Source organism: Mchenga conophoros, linkage group LG16 (assembly GCF_057382185.1).
Source record: "Mchenga conophoros isolate Kocher_MC1m ecotype Shallow Benthic linkage group LG16, M_conophoros_male_GT1.1, whole genome shotgun sequence".
Classification (NCBI taxonomy): domain Eukaryota; kingdom Metazoa; phylum Chordata; class Actinopteri; order Cichliformes; family Cichlidae; genus Mchenga; species Mchenga conophoros.
In genome coordinates, this window is record NC_140541.1 from 27249653 (window position 1) to 27270770 (window position 21118).

The 21118-nt window shown below is 37.7% G+C and overlaps 1 protein-coding gene across 3 annotated transcripts in view; it reads right to left on the minus strand.

The window, feature by feature from the left end:
• Positions 1-21118, minus strand: part of map2 (microtubule-associated protein 2) — a 102209-nt gene that overhangs the window by 62142 nt on the left and 18949 nt on the right. For all 3 annotated transcript variants that reach the window (XM_085248386.1, XM_085248385.1, XM_085248384.1), the window contains exon 2: positions 11543-11595. The gene's annotated coding sequence lies outside the window, so the exon portion shown is untranslated. The remainder of the gene's footprint in view (positions 1-11542; positions 11596-21118) is intronic.

The window sequence follows — 21118 nt, forward strand, 5'->3', positions numbered from 1 at the left end:
ACACCTCAAACAATGACCTTGGACAAGCCTTTGTGTTCTCTGTGCAAATATTCATTTACACAGTTAAAGATACAGGAAAAGTGCAGAAGCAAGATTCAACTGGGACACTCAGCTGATGGCATCTGCAGCCATGTGGTATGCACTCTTACCCCTCAGCTTACGTGTTTTTGTATAGTTTAAAAGTCTTTTCAATTGCTTAAAAAAAAAAACCCAATACACCATTAGCAAATGTACATGACACAAGCAACTATTAAAAGTTAACTACTAAGTGTATAGCCTGTATAAACAGATTCTTATTGTGAGATGTACTCTGCTGCCCTACATGATCAACCCATCTAGCTTCAATTATGTATGGTCAAGAGTTTCTAATAAAAATGCAAATGAAATGCCTTGAAGTGAAATAACTCATTAACAGTGAGACAAAAAAAAACCCCGAATAAGACAAACCATTGGTGTAAGACTGGGGTAGGTATGATTTTGAACTGTGGTGACACAGCTTCAGACAACAAAGAAGCCAGAACCAGGTCTGGTGAAGCTCTGGAGACACTGCCAGTCTCTGGCAGCCACACTCACCAATTAGTCCATTAAGTTGTTATAGTGTTTGCCAAGCATCAAAGGTCTAAATCACACCATGGTGTTTACTCCACTAGGGTTGTCCTTTTCCCCCTTTTGTACTGTACAGTAGATTTTTGAGTGCAAAGCACCAACTGACCAATGATTAGAATGAAAAAAGATCTTTTTTGTTGTTTTCAATTTTTTTGTAGTAGTGAGTGATTTTTTTTCAAAGAACACTTTAAAAAAAAGCTGTAAAGGGATTTCCTCCTTTTACTAACAAAGGCACTTAAATCTGTGTTTCCAATACACAAACTGGCTTTTGCATTTTCTATAATCGTATTTCACACATAAACATAACAGAATATGTGTTACATCACTCCACTTCAGGGTATAACATGATAAGAGTAAATTACATATGGTGTATGTTGTAGATGGAATACCATCACTGTAACCAGCATCACTGGATTTACTTTACAACGGATACAACAAAGAATTTCAAAATAAAAGATTTAAGAATAAAAGTGAGTCCCCATTACCACTCTTCAACTCTCTATCATTCTTTCTAAAGATAATAACATCTCTTGTGGTACTGTCACATACATTCCTTTGATAATAATCTTTAGCTTCTGGAAAATAGAGAATTAATTAATTAATTTATTTATTTATTGACCTTACTACCCTGCCCTCTAAGAAAGGTCTGATTTCTAAACACACCTGACTCTAATCCACAAATGAACCTTTTTACATATTGTCTCATTTGTTAGTGCTTTTTTTAAAGTTGGGTTAGAGATGGAAGAAAAGCCATAACCCATTTCCATTAAATAAATGGTTGATAACAACAAGCTCATTGTCTGTCCTCTCTGAAACCAGCGTTCCAAGCCTCTATCTAAAAGTTCCAATTAATTTCTAACCCACTCATTCTTTACTCTAAGTTGAGGAAAATAGTTCTGGTACTTATGTATGGTACTTAAACAGCACTTTTCTATTCTAGCTGAGCACTCAAAGCTTTCTAGAATAAGTCTAATTCACCCATTCATTCAGCATTTTTATTTGAGTGTAGTCTAACCATTCATGCGTACGCTTCCATGGGGTTTAGCATCTTGCTCAAGGATACTTTGTGGACTTGGTAAGCCAGGCATCAAACCACCAACTGTCATGATTAGTAGACAACCTGTTCTACCTCCTGAGTCACACTGGCCCCAAAACCTGCAATTGCACTACTTTCTATCACAAATAAATCCAGGCTTACTTTTAAATTATTAAAAATGTGAGGCTCAATACTGGAATAATAAATAGTGGTAATGCAATTCTTCAGTTGTTCCACTTCTTTCAGCTCGCTTTAGGGGTCACCACTGTTGGAGTCAAATTGTTAAATGTTGTCATTGTGTTACTTAAATTTGTAAGTCTTAGTTCAAACTGTAGGATCAGATCGGAGACATTCCTTTGTTTCTGACCAACTCTCCAGCCAGTTTGTTGGTGGGGGAGGCTATAGTATTTTATAATAGGCAAATCTATGTGAGGGTTCTGTAAGCTTCCTACTTTTATGATCCTTTTGGTAAGCAGGAGGTCACACAAACGCACCTCCAAACACAAACACACACAAACGCATGCATACACACACTCTCGCACAGGCATGCACACACACATACACACACATACACGCACAGTACCTTATCTTTTGTGACCATAAGGGTTGTTTGTTTTTTGTTTTTGTTTTTTTTTACAATGGGTGGTGCTTGTGTGTACTGTAACTGTTTTCAATAAAAAAGGCAGCAAGGAAGGCTGTTTATTTGGAGTTGGCTAGGAGACAGGTGAGTAGCGTTTAGCTCCAAGAGCCTGGTTCCGACCAGCCTCTCTTGCTAGCAAGTAAAATTGCTGTTCGTCTTGCTTCCTTGTTGTCATTAACAGGAATAAGTCTCTACACCAGCGGCCTGTGGAAGCGCAGCGCCAACAGCCACAGTGGATCATTGGCCTCCATCACACCCTATCGCCTATCTATCTATCGCCCTATCTGTTCTGTGTACTGTTGATCGTAGCTGTGTTAATTTCTAATAGATGTTTCTCTCTGATCCACAAATGACAACTACCTGTGACCAACCCATAACCTACTTGTGTACACCTCCAGCATACACAGTCTTCTACATACACACACACAAATACGCACTCTATAGAGTGAGCCCATGAGAGTTTTGGACTCATCCCTTTAAGCTACTTTCTTTCCTCTCAGTGAAGGTCACTTTAGCTTCCTTCTTATGTAACCTTGTACCTATAAAACACACACACACACACACACACACACACACACACACACACACACACACACACACACACACACACACACACACACACACACAGAATGATCACACATTCTGATCCTGCAAATACACACATACTGATTAAGCATACACACACAAAATGAAAGTGCTTTGTTCTGTCTCCTGGGACTGCACATCCAGCAGCTACCTGTCAGCCCACATTTTGTGCAATCTGTAGGGGGTTATGTTTGTGCGTATGCATGTGTGTGTTTCAACTGACCAAGCTTGCTGCTTCCTGCTTTGAAAATGCAAGAATCTCATTTATTGTGAATGGACTGGTGCGAGGAGTCGAAATGTATGTGCTGATGCCGCAAGAGCTTTCAGGAAAAAAAAAAATCTTCTGAGTCTTGGATTATTCAGTAATACTGTAAAATTGGCTCCCAGTAGGTTCGATTGTGAATCGTATGGTTATGTAAAGCTTTAATTTTTAATGAGTGTATGCTCTGCAGGTTAAGGTCTTTACTCCTGCCTGTATGATTCTGCAGAACAACTCTTATAGAGTACAGTATCAAAGCAGACCTATGTGTATTGTGTAGGTATGGTGGAACCTGTGTATAATCTGCTGCTTAACACCGAGAAGACCAAGGAGCTCATCATGGACTACAGGAGGAATGCTGACCCACATCCACATTAAGGGGACGGCTGTGGAGCGTGTGAGTAGCTTCAAGTTCCTGGGAGTCCACATCTCCGAGGATCTCACCTGGACGACCAACTGCTCCAAGCTGGTCAAGAAGGCTCACCAGCGCCTCTTCTTCTTGAGGACTCTGAGGAAGAACCACCTGTCCTCAGACATCCTGGTGAACTTCTATCGCTGCACCATCGAGAGCATCCTGACCAACTGTATAACAGTCGGGAACTGCTCTGCCTCGGACCGGAAGGCGTTGCAGAGGGTCGTGAAAACTGCCCAGCGCATCGCCGGAGCACCACTTCCTGCCATAAAAGACATCTACAGGAAGCGGTGTCTGAAAAGGGCTGGGAAAATCATCAAAGACCCCAGTCACCCATCACATGGACTCTTCACCCTCCTGCCCTCTGGGAGGCGCTACAGGAGCCTCCGGACTAAGACCACCAGGTACCGGAACAGCTTCTTCCCCACAGCTGTCAGACTCCTGAACTCTGCCTCCTGACATCTGACCCACGTTAACACATGGACTGAACATACACACACCCACAATGGACAACTGTACCCTCAAACACAATAATAACATGGACTGAACCACCACTCACAACCACTAGCACTTTATATAGCCTCTGTAGGAATTATATCTCACTTATCTTAACTGCACTACTGTATAGCTCTGTGTAAATAATCATTCTGTACATTCGATAATTTTTAATCCTACAACCGTTTACAACTTGCATAGTTCCCATTTCTGTATAGCTGTATATCCCAGATTCTGTAAAGTTATTTATTTCATATTCTGTATAGTTTTTCATATTTATATCCTGTTCATATCCTGTACATAGCTTGTACTCACTACAGCCTGTACATACTTATAGTTATAGAATATTCACAACATACCTCATACCGTGTACATTATAACATACCATAAGACCCATTTCTGTAATATACTTACATATCTATACTATTGCTAATATATCTATATCACTAAAGCACTTCTGGATGGATGCAAACTGCATTTCGTTGCCCTGTACCTGTGCATGTGCAATGACAATAAAGTTGAATTCTATTCTATTCTATTCTAATCTATGAAACCTCAAAAAACTCAAGAAGTGACAAAGTTAGTTGGTCCATCACCTCAATCTTGATTAAAGTTTCTTCACCTCTCTTGCAAAGATTGCTAACAAATCATTTTTATGATCCTGCAACATTTCCAGAGGAGGCTCACATTTTATTTTTGAGAAATAACCCTCAAGTTAATTCAGGTCAATGGAAATGATGCTCAGAAGGCCTCCTCAAAATCTACTGAATATGAGCCATTTGTTCGTTTAAGACAGGACATCTAGAACTTGTGGTAAGCTGTATGAGATGAATGGATATGTCCAGCTACCTTACTGTGCTGGGATGGCAGCTTGAGAAAAGCAACATATGCATATATATGTAATTGATATCTAAAATGAAAAATCTGTGCCATTTAACAGAAATTTCCCAGAGCTTAAACTGAACATAGTGATTATTCTTCTTCATTAGCCCCTCATTTATCATCCCTCTCCTCATTAACCTGCTCCCCCTCAGAAATAGCGGGTGCTGTGGCCTAATGGGAAAGTATGAATTTCTCTGTTCATTTAAAGGTGTGTGTGTTCATGCACATACCCAAACTACAGCATTGATAACACTGCAAAAATTAAGACAACAAACACAACGAACAACTACCAGCACAGAAAAAGATTTTATCTTCTTTGACACCAGCTGACATTATCGGCTACAATGACAGCACAACTTCTGTGTTATTAGAGTAAAAATGTGTAATTAAGTCAATAAGAGACTTATGTTTTATTTTTATGTAAATAAGTGAATGAGATAGTGTGACGTATAAGGGTTTTTCAATTATAAATTCATTTTTTTCATTCATTTTCCATCAGACAATCCAGTTCAATGATAACTGTCATTCAATGCAAAGTGTATGACTTGATACATGAATTTCCTTTTTGTGATTTCACCATCTATCCATTAATTATTTCCCCCATGAAAAAATTGTATGCATTTCATTAAATGGAGAGCTCTTTTAGCCCATTCAATCTGTCTTAACTGTAATGCTGTCATATTCAGATATATCTATATATCTATATATCTATATATCTATATATATATATATATATATATATATATATATATATATATATATATATATATATATATATATATATATATATATATATATATATATATATATATATATATATATATATATATATAATCTGCTTTAAAGCCTGAATTCAAACACAATACCTATTTGCTTTATTTTCGAGACTTAATTAGAAGTGCTGGTGTCAGGTGGCAGACAACAACGTTTTTATGGTAATTCAATAAGCAACAAATGTTTTACCAGCATCCACATACATCTAATGTATTAATTAGATATAATTGTAAGGAAACACGGTGATGTGCACAACCACTGTTCAAAACGGAAGTGACAATATGACTTGTAATAAAAATTAAACACTGAATTGTTCATGTTACCTATACCATTCAACTTTTTGCAGTCCTAAAAGGCACACTGACATCATACTGTAGACACCGATCAAAAAAAAAAAAAAAAAAAAATCAACATGTTTTGACTGAACAACAATGCGGCTCCATGGTGTAACCTAACACATGTGGTTTGGACGTGCAAATCCCTGAGGGTTGCATCAGAAAGGGCATTGAGTGTAAATGTCTGTGCCAAATCACAAATATGCAGATCCATCTGTCAATGTGACCTCTTACAAATAAGAGAGCTTAAATAGTTGTTCTATCTTACTGAACAATGGCATATAAATAAAAAAAATAATAATCTTATTCATCACATTTTAGACAGCTAGATTTGAAGGATGGGTGTGATTTTTGATGCTATGACTGATTGGAAGCAGATTGATTCATTTTCCTAATTTAACTAAAAAAAATTACTTTAAATTGAATTTTACTCAGATTTGAGGTCAGTGACTCTGACTGAACAGATGTGTGAACAGTTTCAATTCCTCTTACGGGGACAGAGACCAAACATCTCAAGACTTTATCTGTGACCCATTAAACCACACATGGTTTATTATAACAGCATGTCATATGACTTATGTGACCATAAAACTGCACAGAGTAGTGCAGATAAATATGTCATTTCATTTGCTCCTAAAATAAAATGTTTAGAAATGTTCAGACAAGATCCTTTCAACGCCAGTCTTTCCATGTAGGAAGCAATTTTCTTTCGTGGCCAAACTGTTACCATAAAATAAAGCATAAAAACAACTATCTATCAAATTTAAACTTTCTGGATTCTAAAAACCGCAACCAACACAGTTCTGGTAGTAATTTACAAAGGCACCACAAAGTGCACAAAAACAAAGAAAACACAAATTTTTTCGTGCAGAATATCTCATCCTTTCATTTATGTGCATTTCATAACAATTCTTGTTAATATGGATGAGCACCCTGACAACAAAAGAAAGAAATGAAGATAAAGAGAGCTGAGAACACGAAAGTGGAAATCCAGAATGAGTAAATTAGATATGAAGAGAAGAAAAGATGAAAAGATGCAGGGGAGAGGTAGACAAGGAAAGAAAGAAAATAAAAGAGTCTAGCCTTAGGAATGGAGGGAGTCTGGGCCATTACGTCACTGCTGCAGTGGCTGACAATACCAACATTACATTCTCTCCCTGTCTACAGTAACCTCCACTCACAACATATTGCTACAGACTTCATCAATTCTTTATCATAACTATTAAGGTTGCTGATTCTAAGTGACTAATTTAACATTAATTTAATTAACATTAAAATCAAATGAAAGGCCATTATTACTTTTTCAAATGTTATGTTATGTAGCTTTACATTATTATATATGTGGCCTTTGTTAAGTGAGTTCACTACTGGTTGTTCCCTAGACCTTAGTAAGCCAAATCCTGGACTTTATAAAGGTTCCAGCACTTCTTGTGCTCTGTATCGATCAAAAGCTGATCCATATCTCTGCAGTTGTTGTGGTAATCCTGATGCGGGCGAGTTTTTAATATTTTTGTTCAACTTTGTGACACACAACTGAGAATGTTTCCCTTATAAAACATAATATGTAAGTGAAACATTCTCTGGTAAGGATTGCCTGACTTTCTGGTTTAGCCACCAAATTGTGATGGAGCAAAGGAGAAAGTAGAGGCTAAACAAACGAGAGAAGGTCAAACAGACCTGCTGGGAAATGCCACTAACGTTTTCCCCTCATGGTGACAGCAGGGAAAGCGAGACGTGCAGAAGGGTTGCATGTTTTCACATCAGGTGTTCTCATTGTGTTTGAACATACACGGAAACTGACAAACATTACCCTGCTCAGCCATACTGATTGTTGTCTGTGTGTGTGTGTGTGTGTGTGTGTGTGTGTGTGTGTGTGTGTGTGTGTGTGTGTGTGTGTGTGTGTGTGTGTGTTTCTAGAAGAGAGTGCAAGAGGAAGTGAGAAACACTAACGTAGACCCAGGAGCTGAATGATTATTATTGATTGAACGGCTATGAATATTGTAGAAACAGCAGCATTAAAGGTGGCAGTGAAAATTGTCACCTGTAGCCAGTTAGAGTGAATAAATAATTAAATATGAGTCTCACTGGTGTGTTGTCAGTAAGGAGAAAACTGCTTAGAGCAAAGGTTCACAAGTTTGTTACATACAGTGGTTTTATGCTTTAAATGTCCTGGTTTTTACAAATGTGACTGCATTGTAGGTTCAATTTTACACAGACAAAAAAATGTTTTGTTTCCATTACAATATAATATTGTAATGGAAACAAAAATTAATCAAAAAAATTGTTAAAATAAAAATCACAACAACTGTATAAAAATTACAATCATCAACTCAAATACTTGGTTCAAATGGAACAGAAATTTCTATTAACTTGTAAGAACTGTGTAGAACATGAATCAGTCTGTGTCAGATCCTGAATCTGAAATTTCCACTGAAGTCACGGGTAAGAAGTAAGTGAAACCAAGGCCATTTGCTTTTTGAAGTTTGCAAAGACTGCTAAATTTTGCCAATGGTTGTTCACTCTTTGCAATATAGCACGCTGTTCTAAACAGCTTTTTCAGGAGTTCTTGTTGTGCTTGGTTTATTTTTAGTATGTTTTTTGCAATTGCTGTTTGTTCTGGGAAAGATACTGCAGACTGGGCAATAATACATTTCTTGCATTTCTCATGGGTTGTAATGGGGTCTTTCTTAAAATTACTAGTCCCAGTAACAAAGGCGCTTGTCGACTCAGAAATCAAATGAAACTCACAACACACCTGGCAGAACATCATGTTATTTAGCTTGTCATATTCCAGCCACAGAAATTCTTTTGTCCATGAAACCAAAAAAAGCTGCGCTTTGTTTTTGCCTCATAGTCTGATTTGTCATAACTTTTCCGTTTTGTGGTAAGCTTTTCTTTGGCTGCCCCTTCTTCACCCTGACCTGTCTTATTTGGCTGAGCAGAACTAAAATACCAGCGTAAATCCTGCTGCTTTTATACACGTACTTACATAACGGTCAGCGATTCTTTGCGCACTCAACCTCTCACATGTTTAAGCTTGCTGCGAGAGATTTCACTTGTCATGTTTGAATAGTAAGCTAATGAGTGATAAGACGATGTCAGAGGAATTGGTGCGCAATTAACCGTCACTCACCAATCAGTGCTGCTGCTCTCTACACACCTTTCGCGCAATCACAAAATGAAAGTGAAAGCAAAAAACAAGCGCAAATTCAAACGCGATTTCAATATGTCACATATTGACAGTGGCTCACCGATGCCAATGACATAATTACTCAGCTACATTGGCGAAAGAATGCAAAAGCATAGACATATATTTTTCCTTCCTATGATAGCCCGACGGGCAGGGCTGAGTTAGTTTTTGGTAGCCCGACTGGAAAAATCGCTAGCCCCGGGACGTTGGGCTAGCGATTTTGCGAGCCCTGCAAATAAAGTGTTCAAAAACAGAAGAGGCCTGAATGCTGTAATTTCACTATATTTGACAGGGTGGCAGTAACCGACTGATGACCAGTGACAACAAAGACTTTGTTTGTGTAACATTTAAAAAAAAACAACTATGTCATCTTTTTCAGTTGTATTTTTTCCTAATATCTTTGAAACTGATTCAAAATACATCAATTTAACTTCAAGACACACTGCATAAGAACACTTTGATGTTTGATCATTTGATAACAGTCATCTAGCATTTTTTTATTTTAAAAAACCTTTATTTGCTGGTTGTCTTGAACTGACAGTGATGATAAGCCTTGAGCAAAGCGAGTTATTGCTCTTAGTATCTGGCATGACAGTGTCTTGTTGGTGTGCTGGTAGTCTTTAGCTGCCAAACATAGGGCAGTGTAAAAAAAATACATGTTAGTACATCCAGTAGTGTGAGCTACACTTGTTTGTGCTTGTCATGTTCTTGGTCCTAGAGCATAGCCTCTAAGATGAAGAAAACAGAAGTAATCATAGACAACGAACTGCAGTGAATTGAAAGAGCACTAAAAACATGTTTAAAACGATGAAAATCACTGAGCACTGTTCAGTACAGCCAATGTTTTCTGGAATTTGGACTCCACTATAGTTCTCTATGTTTAACCAATTAGCAAACTATGAATTAGTGAATTTTAATGCATATTTTAAGTTTACAATTTTGAAAGAAATAATGTAAATAATTTTTAAAACTAATAAAACCCCTAAACATTTATTTTGAATACCTATTTAGCCAAAATACTTGAAAATTTTGGCAAAAATTTGGATTAAAAATTTAATAATTTCTTTAAGAAATTACTTCTCTGCCATTGTTGCTATTGTTGTGTGATAGGGTCAAATTGTAGTATTGTATTGTAGTGTTAAATCATTAATCTCTGATATTGATGTGTTGCTTCTGAAATGTTAAATAGTCAAGTTAAAGCTAGTGAACAGCTGGGATATACTGTATGGAAGCTTCATTACACCACTGAAATAATTACTACATCAAAATGACTTCAATTATATATATATATATATATACACACACACACACATACATACATACATACATACATACACATGCATTGTTTTTAAAATCACAAAGGAAAGCTGAAGTGTCTCTGGGACATGATAACTTGACAGACAAGCTGCGGAAGTGACAGAAAGCAAAACATGCAAAGGATTACACTGAGATTCGAAACAGACAGTGAAATGCAGGTGATGTGTGTCTATTTGATTCATGTTTGCTACTGTTAGCTTGTGATGTTTGCAGCTGTTTCATCACATCATTATCTCCCAAAAACACTTCCATTTTCTTTCATAATTTTTTTCTTTTGGCTTTTGCAGCATTTTTCTATTTACTTATTTTTTCCTAAGTAGTGCATTTGACCTCTCAGGGCCACCGTAGCTATACTGCTTCATCCAAAACTGGATAAAAAAGATAAAAGCTGAGGTTGGTGATTTCATCATTTATTTTTCTTCCAACTTTTCAATTAGTGGCATCCAATTGGATACCAGTTGACAACACTTGAAAGCAGAAGTAATTTTTGACAATCAGAGTGAATCTGCAGTGTCTTCATTAGTTGGGATAATGCACGTTTCCAATCTGCACATTAACCACGTGAAAGTCATACTGCCTGTCTGGGACCGTCTAGACATGTCCACACACACACACACACACACACACACAAAGCACTAATCACACAGTTGTTTCAGGCACATGCTCTCAGACATACTGAACAAATGACAGATACACAATGCATGATGTTATACTTTCACAGACTGCTGGATTCATCATAAAAACAATACCTTCACAAATTCAGGTACACATACACAAACAATTCCCCAGCATGACAAGGTGGCTCAAAAGGAGAAAGAAGTGAAACAAGAGAAAAACATTTGTTTTTTTCTGTTACTGGTCTGAAACAGCAATTGTGTCCATATGAAACAGGCACAGTGACGCAGCATCTTTGCAGCAACACCCAAAAGCATATGCGGTGGAGACAGAGAGGAAGAGACAGAGGCTGAGATGACAACACAAAGAGAAAGGGGGAGAGATTGAGAAGCTCACCTGGCTAGATGAAATGTTGTTCGAGGCTCACAAGAAAGGATAACATCCGAGACCTGAAAGGATGAGGGAGGATAAGGGGAAAGAACAGTAGTGGGGGGAGAAAAAGAGGGAGGAAGGGAGAGAGGGAGGAGGGAGATTAGATTAGGCTGCCAGTACTTTGGGTGTGCAGTGGCAGGTGGCACCTCCGTTAACACAAACACACACACACACACACACACACACACCATCATCACTACATCTTAGGGACAGATGGAAAGGAAAGGGGAGAAGTATAGGTGAGAAAATTGCTGAGCCTGCACAGGAGTGAAAGAGATGAAAAGACAGTAAAAAAAACGAAGGCCCCATCAGGGTGTGTGTGCCTGTTGATGCCACATCTGCAGCCACAAAGACTAGCAGCTATGTCTGCCTCCCTGTTTTCTACTTCTTAAAGATACACACAACCTGCAGTTCCATTTGCAGACACACAAAAATTAGCTTTAGTCTGACATGCACAGTCCAAACATACCAGAACACCAGGACATTACAGGCTACTGTGGGTATCTTCGGAAAAGGGCAATGAGTTAAGAGCAATGAATAGCACTACGCTAGCAACAGACTGCATAAACCATCAGTATCAAAATACTTCCTACTAGTAGACAAAGATTGGCAGAAAATCCGATCTGTAATCCGATTACTATTGCAAAAAAAAAAAAAAAAAAAAGGTGATTAGATTACTGTTACTTTCCTGTAAAAATAATAAAACAAGATTTAAAAACAGATTTTTTCATTTGATTCAATTTTATATGATGGATTTTGCAGAAAAAATAGAATTGGGCTGAAAGGTTTGTTGTTTCATAACATATTTAGGTTGTTTATCATGTTTTTAAAAAGTAACTAAGTAATAAAGTAATGAATTACTTTTGAAAATAAGTAATCAGTAAAGTAACTGGATTACTTTTTGGAGAAGTAATTAGTAATTAGTAACTAATTACTATTTTCAAGTAACTTGACCAAAACTTCTAGTAGAAATACACTATGTTGTCAGAAATATGAAGAATGGGTCGCTCTCAGCTCAGTGAATTTCAACATCGAAACGTGATAGCAAGCCACCTGTCCAACAAGTGCAGTTGTGAAATTTCCTTGGTACTAAATATTCCACAGTCAATTGTTAGTGGTATTATAATAAACTGGAAGCAATCGGGAACAAAACCTCAGCCACAGAGTGGTAGGCCATGTAAGAGATCGACAACTTTCTACATCGAGTCCATCGCTAAAGACCTCCAAACTTCTTGAGATAATCTGAAGACTATATGAACAATGTGTAGAGAGCCATGGAATGAGTTTCCATGGCTGAGCAGCTACAATCAAGCCTTACATCGCCAAGTGCAATGCAAAGCGTTGGATGCAGTGGCGTAAAGCACCCCACCACTGGCCTCTAGAGCAGTGCAGATGGAGATCACACTTCCCATCTGGCAATCTGATAGACAAGTCTGTGTTTGGCAGTGCCAAGACAATGATATGTGTCTGACTCCATTGTTTATGTGTAAAGTTTGGTGGTGGGGGATTATGGTGTCTCCAACTTTGTGAGAAGAGTTTGGGGATGGGCTCTTCTCGTTCCAATATGACTGCACACCAGAGCACAAAGCAAGGTCAATAAAGACATCAATGAGCAAGTTTGGTGTGGAAGAAATTGACTGGCCTGCACAGAGTACTGACCTCAACCCCACAAAACACCAAACCATAAATGTGTTTCAGGAAGAATGGGCAAAAATTCCCATAAACAAAATCCTACACCTTGTGGAAAACCTCCCAAGAAGAGTTGAAGCCGTTATAGTTGCAAAGGGTGGGTCATCATCATATTAAACCCTGTAGATTAAGAACGGAATGTCATTTAAATTCCTATGTGTGAAGGCAGATAAGCGAATACTTTTTGAAATATAGTGTTTCAAATATTCTATCCCTTTTGATGAATTTTCTTTACAAATTGCTTCATTCTCATTAGTGATCTGGAAATAAGGTGTCAGAAGTCATTCATTTTATTTATTTTATAAAGTACTCTTGCAAACCATTTCCTTTCCTTGTCTTATCTTATTGCTGGAGCCCTACACGCTTAAATGATTATCAGCTATGATGCAGCTAAGTGAAATCTATTTTTAAGGTCAAATCATCACAGTTTCTGTGGTAAAAAGCATGTAAAATTATCGAAGAACATACATTTTTACAAACCCAGTCTCAAAATCACCTGACACCTAACTACCTGACATAATGAAGAGCAACATTAATGCCAGGAGGCAGTGGTGACAAGCTGTTAAGCAAAGATACTAAAAATCCTATCTTCTTGTGACCAAAATAAAGAATATGTATGGTAGAAGTATAATACTGCTGTACATTTGGAAAAACCATCAAACAGCTTTTTCCTTTCCACTTTAAACCCGCTTGCCATCCCTTAAAAGATGAGTATTTGGCTTAAAGCGCTGACTAAGTGTCTAATTGGAAAATAATGACTCAGCAACAGCCCTACCAAAGTCCCTTCATTGAATTCATCACGCTCCTGTTAACAGTCAGGGCAGTGAGCTGTAGAGAAAAAACTCATCTTAAAAACTTGCATTCTCATTCATCACGTCATTACATTAATTTCAGCCATTATATAATACTGCAAAGAAGCATCTCCAGAAACTCTATAATGTAAAGAAATGCTGTTTATGAATTCCCTGCTGCAGACTGTTCACAGGTTATCACGAATAACTTTGTACTGTCAGACATAGATTACACATCACTGATTCCTTCACTTCTGGAGTATTAAATCCATGTCCAGAAAAATTAAAAAGGGATCTTACTACCCACCCCCATACCTGAACTGGACCATCTCCAGACATCTGCTGTGCCACGATATTCTGCCCATGAATGGAACACAACTGGAAAAGGTTCAAAAGCTCCTGATTAACGTACGACAGTAAAAAGACGGCAGTGTTTATACTCTTGCCGCTGAATGGGCCGAAAGGGAGAATAGCTTTCAGGAGAAAGACCTTCATCAGAAGGATTCAGATATTTCTTAGAAAATTCCTTAGAAAATGCAGCTTTTGCACAAAACATATCCAGGAGTATTCCTGAATGAATTTCCAAATATGGCTGAGAGAGGGAAAAAACTATTCTACTCCCACATTTGGAGAATTCATATCCTTACTCCTAAAGTTTCAATCTAGTGTAGTCTTCCTTTCAACACCTTTTGGCATAAGCTCCCCTAAACAAGCTAAAGGTGCGATTCTATAACCATGTGCTTTGGCTCATGAGTCACTTGATACCTCAAACATAGAGGTGATGTTCAATGTAATATCCAAAAGAAATTTGACTATGTTATTCATATCACAACAAAAAAACAACCAGACAACAAAATATAAACAATACATGAAAATCAGCATTGCAGCAGATTTCAGTCACAAATTTAATCTACTGATTCATTTTCTTTTAGCTAATAGATTTTTTTTAAATTCTGAAAAACAATGTTTATATTTATCTCCCTCTTTTATGGAGATTATTTAATTACACCAATTCCAAAACTTACACCAATGACCCCCCCCCCCCTTTTTTTTTTTACTGTGCCCTAAAATACAGTTAAGTTCCTCTCTCTCACTCTCAGACTCAGAGACACACACATACATATGGTACATCAGTCCCTTAACTAATTAAAAGAGAATTCTCTGATGTTGTGCTTTTGCAATTGCGAATAATTCTTACCCCAGTGGCTGTAGAGCAACCATAAAGCTGCACCCACAGCAACAACTACGTGCTCTGGTATGTCCACTGAGGATCACTCAACTTTTGCAAAAACAAAGCTCCATGTCATTTGAATTTTATAATGTGTAGGTCAGTGTAATATTAGCAATTATGGAAGAAAATATGTGACTTTGCTATACTTCAAAAGTTAAAAAAAAATCTTTTCAGCATTAAAGATGAGTCTGGACTTCTTCATTTGTTTCCTTGCTGGTAGCTGTAGTTGCATTTGTATATGTGTGTGAGTATATTTCTGTGTTTACACAACGTTATTTTGTTACAATATACCATCTACTTGCCCACTTTGGCTGAAGTGGCTACAACATTTTTCGACATTAAGAGGCTGAGAAGAAATGTCACAGTTGTGTGCGTTAAATATAAGGCATTTCAATAGTTAGTGTAAATATCTGTGACCATTAAAAAATATTATTCACTGATTTGCCAAATCTGAAAGATGACTTTCAGACTGAAAGATGTGCCCAAGGACAACAGCTCAACATAAAGAGGAAGCTGGAGGTTTGAGAGACAACAAAAAGATGGAGATAGGCAGGGTTTTTTTTTATAGCTAATCTCCCTTTTTTAATCAAAATTATGAATGTGTTAAAGCTGTCACGAAAACAGCTATGGCATGCCATTCTTAGTTATTCACTTGTACTTATAATGCTAACTTCTCAAATCCCTGTCATGCAGTAGGCGTGTCAGTCAAACCCGTCAGCCAGCATTTATTCAGTGTCTGCGCTTGTTTCACAGCTTTATCCAACTAATGCCAGTCTGCATCTGGTCACAAATGAAAGCTTAACAAACAACTTCTCATGAACACAACAGTCCCTTCCATTATCACACAGTCTCTGACTGAATTTCCATCATCATTTAAAACGCCCTGTAATCAGTCACAAGCAATAAGACTTAAATCGCTTCACTTTTTACCTTCAGTAGGAAATGGCTCCAACAAGCGTTCAAATTGTATTATTTCCCAAAGCAACACTTACAAATAAACCGTATGTAAAAGCATCATAACTGAATGTTGTGAAGCTGTATGACCTGCAAGACATCCAACTTCAGCATTTATTGGTGCCTTTTCTCTGTACCTTGGTTCAAGTTCCAGGTCAAAACCACAGTTTTATCAATTAAAAAACAAAGAAATGCACTGCAGGCTTCACCTGTAAGCTTCCTTTAAATGCTCCACTCTAAAGCAGACATTGTGTTTGTGTATGCTATGAGCTACAACCACAACAGGTTACTTGCAGGATGTGTGTTGGATCTGCCTGTGTGTGTGCTTTCAGAGGCCCAGAAAATCTCTCGTGGCCCAGGTGCAAAATAACTATGAATCACCATCACATCAAAACCGAGACAGCCAAACAGTCCCCAACAAAGGGAATTAGAAGTTGTCTTGGGGACTAAATTTAGCCAGTAACTCTGTAGCTGCCAAACATCATTTCCTTTTATTGGAACTGATGACAGGTATATTTCAGCCTGGAAGAAATGCCCACTTAGGACAAGTTAATTCCCTGAAAAGGAAGAAAAAAACAAAACAAAGGAATAAACTATGATGTGATGAGATTAGATTTAAGCAACAAAAAAAGAGAATACATGCAAATTTGATCTAGTTCTGGTTTGCATCTTCAAAATACCTGAATTGAGTTAACAGCTATTATAGGAGGACATCGACATCCTCAAGGTCTTTTTCTTCCTGTAAATGACAGGCAGTTTTGTTTATAGTGCATCATTTTGATGCATTATAAACAAAACCTGTACAACTGTCTGTGACCGTCCTCAACTGTAATGACAAATAACACAAAGATCACTACAGCCACCACTGATACTTCATTTATTACACCACAATCCCTGTAGCTTCATTTTCACTCAATCAATCTGGCTTGGTATCTAGTTAGTTACATCCCCAACTGTGTTGTGGTAAACATGGATTAATCTACCAAGTCAAAACTCCCATGCAAACAGACAGCTCCACTGATGGGAACAGACTCTGGTCTCTTAGAAAAGCGGCCAAAGCTCCTTATGCCAACAGGATATGCACACCAGGAGGCAGCAGGGCAAAGAAAGCAAGCATGTAATTGGGGTTAGCAAAAGGCCAGAGGGAACAGAGAAACAGAAAAAAGAAAAGACGGCAAATAAAACAATTATGCCATACATCTCTCCTCATTGTTGATTCCCTGTCATGTAACCAATGGGCCCAGTTTTTCTCCTCTCTGCTTGGACAAATTAAGTCAGAATGTCATGACGGGGAGGGAAAAAAAACAGTCACTTTTAACCAGCCGATACACTGACTGTCTATGTGACCGATGTAGTTTAAATTGTTAGGATCTTTGACCTTGATCTGACCTTAAAGCTGTCAGCAGAAATATGTGCTTAACTCCTTAGAAAATCCACAGTAGTTTAAGCCTTTCATAATCTAGTGTCCAACAATTAGTCAAGATAGTGTATTTATTTTAGACTAGGATATGAGAGCCAGTGTTATTCACACTCTACAGATTACTACAGACACGACTTTAACAAAGTCAGGTAGATGACGTGTCTACGAAAACTTTAAACTTCTTCTGTCCTATGGTGAAATAGGTCTTCTCTTTTTAGTTCTATGGTGAAAAAGGCAGACATATTCAACTCATAAAAGAGAGAGCACCTTCATGTAATCAGTACCAATGAGTAAAAGTACAGAGTCAGACGTGTTGCATTTTTACATTTGAGAATTAAGTCAATGTTTCACTTAAAAGTGGCTTATAAAACAGCCTTGATTGTGGAAAATAATCCTAATTAGTGATGTTTTTAAACACTAAATACAGAACTGTGACAGTCTTGTCTTGAGTCTTCATGGAATGACTTTCCATGGCTGAGTTTCCAAGTCTTGAGTCACCCATCATTTCTGTATATGTTGTTAGTGTACCCGTTTCCCATTTTCCTAATTTATTGAAACGTGCAAACAGAGATGGAAATACAGCATACGATACACCGAGTTTGCACAATTCAAACAATCTTGAAAATCAATATTTGGTAGGACCAACTTTATTCTTCCATATATCCTGAACTCTCTTAGTTAAGCTTTCTTATTAAAGTAGTCTTCAGGAATAGTTTTCCATGCTTCCTGAAGAACATCTAAAGCTCGTCTTTGGAAGTTGGCTGCCTTTTATTCTATTCAAGGTTCTTTACTTGTCACATGCATAGTTATACAAGTATAACACACAGTGAAATGTAGCCTGACACGCTCCTCGACATGTGCAAAACTTGGGGGGGGGGGGGGGGGGGGGGGGGGGGGGGGGGAGGGGGGGGGGTGTATTCCTCTATCAAGATGATCCCATACAGCTTCAATAATGTTGAGGTCAAGGCTCTGTGGAGGTCAATCCATGACTGATAGTCCATTCTATGTTTTTCTATCCAGGTACAGTTTTAGTGCATTGGCAGTATGGTGGTGACAAATGAAGGTGGTGACAACTGCGTTCCACATGGAATTGCATGTTGGATCAAAATCTGATGATACTTTTCTGCATTCATGATTCCATAAATTTGACATATTGACAACAATTGAAACCAAAAACTTTAAATCTTGATTTCTAACTCTGTAAGTCCTGTTGCTACAGATTTTCAGCTCAGGTCTTGAATAATATGGCATACCTCAGCTTTTCTAAGGCCTGCCACTTCTTTTTTGTCCTCCACTTGCCTGGTTTCCTCAAACTTTTAAGTACACACTATACACCACCTATGCCAAGATAAAAACAAAAAGGGTTGTTGTCACTAGCAGTGTCACAAGCTGCTAGTAACAAAGTGCCTAAGGCAAGTTTTATTTACCCCTTGAGTTAGGGACATTTTTTATGCGTGAATGATTTATAGATTAATGTTAAGTGGCTTAACAAACAAATAATTCCTATGAAATTCTTATGGAAATGGTCAGGTACAAGGACTGGACTGAAAACAAGTGGAAAAGCAGCCAATGTTTAAAATGAAAGACCTTCAGAGAGCCTATTGCTTTACCACTTTACAAGAAACTCTGTCCCATTGAAAGCAAAATATAAAGAAATTACAGGTGACTCTGGACTTTTGCACAATACTGTAGCTTATAACTTACACTATCGGTAACTTATACTTGATTTACTATCCCTCCATTACTGTGTTGTTCCTTTACCTTTAAAGGATGCTGTGTAGTCTATTTATTACATGTTGTCATGCATGAATATTCCCAGAAGTGCTGCCACATTTACCCCACCATTGTTTGTACTTTTTCCTTTCAGCATGTGCATGTCTGTTTCTCTGGGACCACTAAGATGTTGGAAAACATGAGGCACAGACATTCATCTGGTTGGGTCCTCGCAGGCCTCTGTGGTCTGTTTTGAATCCACATCAATGCACTGTGCTGGGTGGGGTTTGGAAGATGCTGATCCTGCTTTCTTCAGCTGGAGCAGGGACCATATTAAAAATGACCACTAACAGGCACTGTGATGATTGATTGAACAGGAAACATATTTGTTAATTGCAATAATTTGCTTAAGCAAAATTCTACTCATGCAAAAATGCTGTTTATTCTTGGTTAATGGCTTAAGAAACACATTCAAAATCTGGAAGACAATGCAGTATGACTTCATATTTATTGTGTCACATCTTTCATTGCACAGGGTTTAAAGTGAGGTCATGTTAATAACTGGTACAAAAAACCCATAAAATGTTCAACATTCTGCAATGAACATGATATAATGAAAATACTCCAGCAGTATGAACCAGCACTCTTTAACTGCTCTGCTGAGCAGCTTGGCCCCATCTGTAATTATATTTTTAATTTGTCATGTAGCCAGCAGAGGGTGCCAAAGCTAGGAAAACTGTACATTAACTCCTTTGGATAAAAACCCCACCCCCAAGGAACTCAAGACCCTGACATCCCTGGAGGCAAAATTTATGGCTGAATGATGACTCAACACCTACTTCAGTTTGCCTATATGTCCAAAAAACATTAAGAGTGAATACGAGATCAATGCCAAGCTGTAAGTTTGCTTTAAAGGAGTGATGCTTTTTGAGCTCAGGTCATTTAACCTTGTAAAATAATTTAAATGACCTAATCAATTAGCAAAACAACACACAAAACAATACGCCAGATGAAGTGACAACAACTTTTACACAAATGTGTAAATGTGGTCACAGCACTGAATTCCAACAAGAAATTATTAATGGGACAAAATTAAGAGAATTAAGAGAATAAATACAGGCAAAGAGCCACCAGAAATTAGCTTTGTGTGAAGAAATTGCAAAAGGCATCAGTGATTAGAGCAGGGCGATATGACCAAAAATATTTTTCAGGATATACATTTGAAAATTTGTGATAACGATATAACTGACGATATAATTGACACTAGACAAACTACTTTATAACTCCACAACTTTATTAGTGCAAAAAAACAAAAACAAAACATCAATGTATTTTCAATTAAACAAGCTGTTTTTTTATGTGCATTAAAGTTATATAAAAATTTAACAGCGCAAATGCAAATTCTTTGCTGACAGTTTAACCAAAAGGCATTTCCAGTGGAAATTGGCCGACATATCCTCAGCATAACCATGTATAATATCCACAAAACTTAAAAAGAGGTTATACACACACAATATGGTAATATTATGTTGAAGCACAGTACGTATCCCTCCGCGAGGCTCCTGATTACGATAGCCGTAATGCTCCGACAATCCATCAAGCGGTGCGGCTTCATAGCTTAGCAAAGCCGTACTAAAACATTTGACAGATTTTCGAGCGCTGTGTACCACATAAAATCGTTTCGAGGTCAGTAAACACAACCAGAATTCATACATAAGGCACACGGGATTATATGGGGCACT